We start from the raw sequence: 7,181 nt of genomic DNA, 5'->3' as shown, positions 1-7,181 counted from the left end.
CAATATAACTAAAATAATCCTTTGGTGAGTAACTGTCCGATGAGCAATTGTCCGATGAGCAACTGTTTGATGAGCAATTGTCCGGTGAGCAACTGTCCGATGAGCAATTGTCCGGTGAGCAACTGTCTACCCGAAATCCCACACCCAAAATACCTCCACGCAGAATACCTCCAAAAGTACCCAAAATGCCTTCATGCATAACATACCTTCCATGTAACAGGGATAGCATGAATATAATATGATATAATATGTACTTGTAGAATATAAAATTGTGCTGCTTGTACTGCTTAGTAGTTTATAACCCTAAATGGTCAAGTTTATAATTTTAAATCCTCAAGTGAACATAAATCAACAGAAGCCATTGGTGCGTAGATCAAAGCAGGACAGGATAAAAGCATTAAAAATGTGGATTTGGGGAAGGATGCTGAAAATTTCATAGACAGAATTTAAAACAAGCGAAGATATACTGCAGTGAATAGGAACACACAAGAAAATATTAACAACAATCAGGAAAAGACAGTTACACTCTGTAGGACACGTCATGAGAAAACAACAATTAGAACATACATGTCTAACAGGAAAAATAGAAGGAAAGAAGGCAAGAGGAAGCCCACGCAGAAAATATGTAGGAGAAGAAATAACAAATGCCATCTTTTGGAAATTGGTATGTTGTAACACATATGTAAAAGTTCACTATAAACCCACTATGGGAGAAAAGATGACGGAAGTACAGGGAAACTGTATACAGAGGACTACAAATAGTAGTCGAAATATACAGTTTCCTTGTACTTCCGTCATTTTTTCTCCGATAGTGGGTTTATAGTGAAAGGCCATCTTGTTAAGAAGAGCCATGTGCAGACAGGATTAGATGTCCATGGTGGCCAACGTCCAAGTCGATACGGCACCCCGGTAAGGTAAGAGGACATTTGCCCCCTGGAAGGCGGGAGGTCAGGTGACAAGGGTCAATGCGTTCCATTAATGAGGGAGGGGCGACAATAGGGCATGTAACCTGACCCACCCCCCACCCCCACGCCTTTTCGGTACTCCTCGCTAGTATGTCCCGTGATCATTGTGTATTGTCACCTTGCCTGAGTGATATCGTGAATCGCTTATCGCAGTGTGCACAAGGTTTCGTGTTAGTTGTGACGGTTTCGCAAGTATATTCTCGCTCTTTTTCAACTTGTCCCATTCCCTGTAGTCTTCACTCTGTTAAAGGATGAGAACTATCGACGTGTGCGGCGACTGCCGGAAGAAGGCCGCACGAGACGCTGTCTACTGTGAAGGATGCAACACTTTGTACCATCGCCAGTGCCAAGATATTCCCCAAGCTACGTTCCGAGAACTCTGTGAGATGTCTCTTGGGTACAGGTGCAACTCTTGTGTAACAAACTGCTCCTTCGAGGATAACCTGTCCGGTGGTTTCAATTACGAACTTTCGTTACAGAGACTAAAATATTCTTTTTTGCACAACCACAGTAGTTTGTTGCAGGAGGCCGCAAAAAGGGAACATATATTTTTGCGTAATGCACAAAGTACCTCAACACCTATAACCTTAAGCAAGTTTGAAGGTGATCTCGAGCCCGATACGTATGCCATTGCGATCCTTAACAAGTGTGGTGGTGTGAGGAATCGAACGCCAGTTCATGTAACCGGGGATGGGAATTGCCTGTTCAACTCTCTTTCGGTAGCACTGTGCGGGAATGAACAGCTAGCCACAAGTTTACGAGTGCGGACAACAATAGAAATGGTTTTGCATGCAGAATTCTATAAAGCCAAGAACAACGATCCTATGTGGATAGCTCTGTGCCCTACGTACGAAGAGGCCTGTCGAGATTGTGCACTTTCCAAGGACTCTTCTTCATGGACTATTCATGCCCTTGCAACTGTGGTAGATACCCCAATCGTTGCCGTCTATCCAGCAGTTAACGGTGTGCAGGATCCAGCTGTTTCAACTTTGAACGGGACATTTTGGCCAAGGAAATTACCACGGGTGATTGATCTAGATAGACGAATTTTCGTCATGTGGTCGAAATATGGAAGCGACGGATTAAATAGGGCGTGTTGGACACCTGATCATTTTGTGCCTTTGTTGGAAAATGGAACGGACAAGACTAGGAGGCAAAACGATGAACCACAGCATTCCGGATCTCGCAAACGCCCTTGCATAACTATGTCAAGTCAAGCGGCCACACAGAAACAGTACGATATGGACTTTCCATCGCTACATGAATCCCCGATTTTGGATGCTGCAATTTCTCCTGAAGAAGACAGATCCACATCACCAGAACTCTCGGATGTACAGCCGCCTAACGATTTATCGGACCGCAGTGACATGAATAAATTAAATGGAAGATTCTTGGGAGCTCAGACTCTTATTCGAATTATAAGAAGCACAACAAAGCCAGACCACGATTCGATACCAGAGGGAATAAAACAAAATGCATACTCTACAATCAACAATCGGGACAATATAGAACGACGAAAGCGTGGGGAACGAAGTGTTTTCTGTGATGACTGTGGGGTATGGGATACGAAATCTTCCAACACGAACGTTGATCATTTTGTGGATACCGGTAACAATTCTGTGAATTTCGTGAACAAAGTGAACGGTAGATGGTGCAAGGGAAAAAAACCACTAGAGCCGCAACCGGATAATACGAATGTTTGGGCATTACGCCGCTTTTATGCAAAACTTAAACGTGACAGGGGATATAGAAAACGTGTGTCATGGATTGAGGATGGATCGACGATAGCTGTAGTAGAATACATCGGGACATTTCCGTCTACGATAAGTTACCATGGCAATTGCAAACGTTCCGCAGGGGAATATGTGAGGACGGAGGGAGCTGTGATGGGCGCAATTGTACGGGCGGTGAAATCGGGGATGGAACCACGAGATATATATATGAAGATGGTTTTGGACGATTCAGACATGGCACCAAGGGACCTAAAACAGGTGGAAAATGTTAAATACGCCATTGATAAACAGGAACAAATGGAAGCAGGAAATGTAAACCCAAACAGCTCAGAAAGGGAAGATTTGTGATTTCTACTGACAGGCTATATACACTATACCAAGAACGCCCAAATTGGCCAGATAACCGGGCCAGTCAAAACTTCAAAGGAACGCAAAAACAAAGACAATACGATAATTTCCACCCACACACTAGGAAAACGACGACAAGGCGGCAGCCAGAATGAGATTACTGAAGAACGCCAAGAAACTCAAGGGGACAGCATTTGACCAAACAGAACGGAGAGACAGCCAAACAGGTATTTCAGGTGAGTAACCTTAATCCAGTTACCCGATTTTTGAATTATAACTTTAGTTTTTTTTAGTATGATTACCTTCTTGATCTGCTACTAATTTTGCTGACACTTCTTCCGACAGTTCCTGAGATCAGTTGTCGAATTCAAGCACGTGACTGCAAGGTGTTTGTGATCAAACAGGTATTTCAGGTGAGTAATCTTGATCCAATTATCCGACTGTCAAATTATAACTTTAGCTTTTTTAACATGATTATCTTCCTTGATCTGCTACTAATTCTGCTGCTACTTTTACCAACAGTACCTGAGATCGACTTTCGTCGAATTCAAGCACGTGACGTAACAGCAGGAGAAAGTTCAATGACTGCAAGGTGACCAAACAGGTATTTCAGGTGAGTAACATTGATCCAATTATCCGACTGTTAAATTATAACTAGTTTTTTAACATGATTATCTTCTTGATATGCTACTAATTCTGATGCTACACATGCCAGTCAGAACGTCCCACTGTCAAAACGTCCCACTTGGCCTTCGGTCAAAACGCCCCACTACCACTGGATCAAACTACGAATAACGTCCCACATAAAAACGTGTTATTAGTGTAATAGATTGCATATAGTTGAATTGCTTCAACTATTTTCTTTAAAATGTGTGATTTTCATGTAATTTGTTACTTCTACAGACAGTTCCTGAGATTGACTGTCGCCGAATTCAAGCACATGGCGTAACAGCAGTAGTCCGATCGAACTTAGACAGCTGGCAAAGTTGAAGGACTGCAATGTGTTTATGACCAAACAGGTATTTCAGGTGAGTGACCTTGATTCAGTTATCCGAATGTTAAATTATAACTTTAGAATAAACGATGGAATTATTGACAAAAGCATCTGTCAGTGAATTCTTAGGCGTGTATCTAGACGATCAAATTAACTGGAAATATCATATTAATCATGTTATTTGTGTGCCAGGACGCATAACTGGTTTCATGAGTAATTTAGAATTTCATTATATTTGGAGCCATTTGCTTATAAAAAAAAATATGGTGCATAACACTGGCGGTTTTGTACTTTATCAAGTCCATGAACTGTAGTAGTAGATATAGTTTTCTGAATACATCATTTGTAGAGTCTAGTCGTCCTACATTGCATATTATACGCATTTCTTTTGTAAAGTAATTATACGTTGTAAATAGTTTGATATGTGTTAACCCATACTTCTGAGCAATATTCAACAAGAACGCACTGTGTTGGATAAGAAGAAATGAAATAGATGATATCCATATATTTCGATCACGGACTGTGATCCTCTTCAGTGGAACACCAGGATCACAGTCCGTGATCGAAATATATGGATATCATCTATTTAATTTCTTCTTATCCAACACAGTGGGTTCTTGTTGAATTTTACGAATGTGTTACGTCATTACTTTGTAGTTTTCTGAGCAATAGTTTAAGTACGGGAGGAAGAGATTACAATAAATGGTCCGCAGGGTAATTTCACTTAAGAGATTTCTCATTTTATGCATTATTCCTAACGTTTTCGATAGCTAGACGATGAATTTAACTATAAATATCATATTGATCATGTCATCGCAAAGCTATCGAAAACGTTACAAAAGAAAGCACTGCGTATAGTATGCAATGTAAGACAACTAGACTCTACAAGTAATTTATTCAAAAAATTAAATCTACTAAAAGTTCATGGACTTAATAAAGTACAAAACCGCCAGTGTTATGCATCAATTTTTTAATAAGCTAGTGCCTCCAAATATAATGAAATTTTACATTACTCATGAAACTAGCTATGCGTCCAGACAAACAAATAATTTTTTAAACCCCAATATAGAACTAACAAAAAGGACATTATGGGAAAGGTGGAGGGGGAAACACGGGTCTTTATCTGATTATCGAGTTTATTCCTGACCGGTTTCGCTTACAATAGCTTCTTCGGTCAGGAATAAACTCGATAATCAGATAAAGACCCGTGTTTCCCCCTCCACCTTTCCCATAATTTGTCCCAATGTCTCTAAAAAAGGACATTGTTTATAAATCTATCAAATTTCAAATTTTCTCTTAAAAATTCACTTATAAAAATAATAATATTAATTAAACAGTCACGAAAACCAAGTATCACTGCAATAATTAGAACAAAAATTTATTATTCACAACTGAATTAAGCGCAAAGTTTAATAAAATTGTATTTGTTTTCAGGTGTTGGTACCGAACCTTGCAGTCCCTGGTCCACGTCGCTAGAAGGTCCCCTTCTTTACCCTAAGGTCGCGTGCGGCCAGGCCATATCTTCGCGTTCCATTGGTCAAATACTCGTTGGGGTAAATGCCCGTCCCCCCATAGTTTCGTGGCGTTCTTCAGTACGTGTACCAAGGAAGTATAATTTTGACAATCTCATTCAGGGTACCGTCTTGTCGTCGTTTTCCTAGTGTATAGGTGGATTTTTTTTTTTTTGCGTTCCTATGGCCCGGTTTTCTGGCCACTTTGGGCCGTCTGTCCTCACATGTTCCCCTACTGAACGTTTGTAATTGCCATGGAAACTCCTTAGTCGGAAATGTCCCGATGTATTCCACTACAGCTATCGTCGGCCCATCCTCCATCCATGACACGTTTTCTATATCCCCTGTCACGTTTAAGTGTTGCACAAAAGCGGCGTAATGTCCAAACATTCATATTATCCGCTTACGGCTCTAGCGGCTTTTTTCCCCTTGCACCAGCTATCGTTCACTTTGTTCACGAACTCCACAGAATGAACAACTTTCGTGCTAGCCAATTTCCTATCCCATGCCCCACAGTCATCACAGAAAACACTGTCCCCCACGCTTTCGTCGTTCTATATTGTCCCGATTGTTGAGTATCGATTTTGTTTTATTTCACCTGGTATCGAATCATGGTCCGGCGTTGTTGTGCTTCCTAGAATTCGAATAAGAGCTGTTCATTCCCGCACAGTGCTACCGAAACAGAGCTGAACAGGCAATTCCCATCTCAGGTTACATGAACTGGAGTTCGGTTCTTCACACCACCACTCTTGGCAAGGATCGCAACGGCATTCGTATCGGGTTTCAGATCAGCTTCAAACTTGTATATGTTCATAGGTGTTGATGTACTTGTTGTATTACGCAAAAATATGTGTTCCCTTTTTTGCGGCCTCCTGCAACAAACTACTATGGTTATGCAAAAAGGCATCTCTCAGTCTCATTGGGCTGAAAATGAAATACCTTAAACAATTCCTTGACATTGCTTACAATTTTGCAAGGAAATTAATTCTAACTCAACCAAAATCATCTCTTAGTTATGATAATGTTTTCATTTTGCCATTTTAAGAAAATTTATTAAGTGCCACAGAATCATCAAAAATATTTAACGTAAATGTATGCTCGTCAACAATAGTATTGAAGTTGAAAAAGGATACATTTATCAAATACCTCGCAAAACGTGTAATCAATTTTTCAAACTGCCATACCCTTAAACGTTAGAATTGAAGAACATAAGAAAAATGCTAGGGGTGGCAATAACTCAAGTGGAATCTTCATGCATGTTGAATTGAATAATCATCCTGTTGATTGGTGTAATGCTCATGCAATCTATTACTTTAATAACATAATAGTAAGAAACTCAATAGAGTGTAGTTTGATCCATAACACCAGTGAACAGAATACTAAATTACACAATGGCTTATATAAACTTGATAGTTTTATCTGCCAAGAAATAAGATAAATAATAACAGGTAACCCTGTGAGTGTGACCTAGTGTCGCCCCTCACTCATTTGTGGTACCCACTAACCCTTCTGACCTGACAAAGGATTACAAAGGCGGAGCATGCCGACAGGAGACCTTTTGGTCCATATCTAGGTCGGATGCGAAAAAATCATAATAATAAAATAATAAATAAAAACTATAATAATGTAA

This window comes from Oratosquilla oratoria, chromosome 3 (genome assembly GCF_046742065.1).
Source record: "Oratosquilla oratoria isolate Oo_2021 chromosome 3, ASM4674206v1, whole genome shotgun sequence".
Classification (NCBI taxonomy): Eukaryota; Metazoa; Arthropoda; class Malacostraca; order Stomatopoda; family Squillidae; genus Oratosquilla; species Oratosquilla oratoria.
This window is presented reverse-complemented; position numbering follows the sequence as displayed.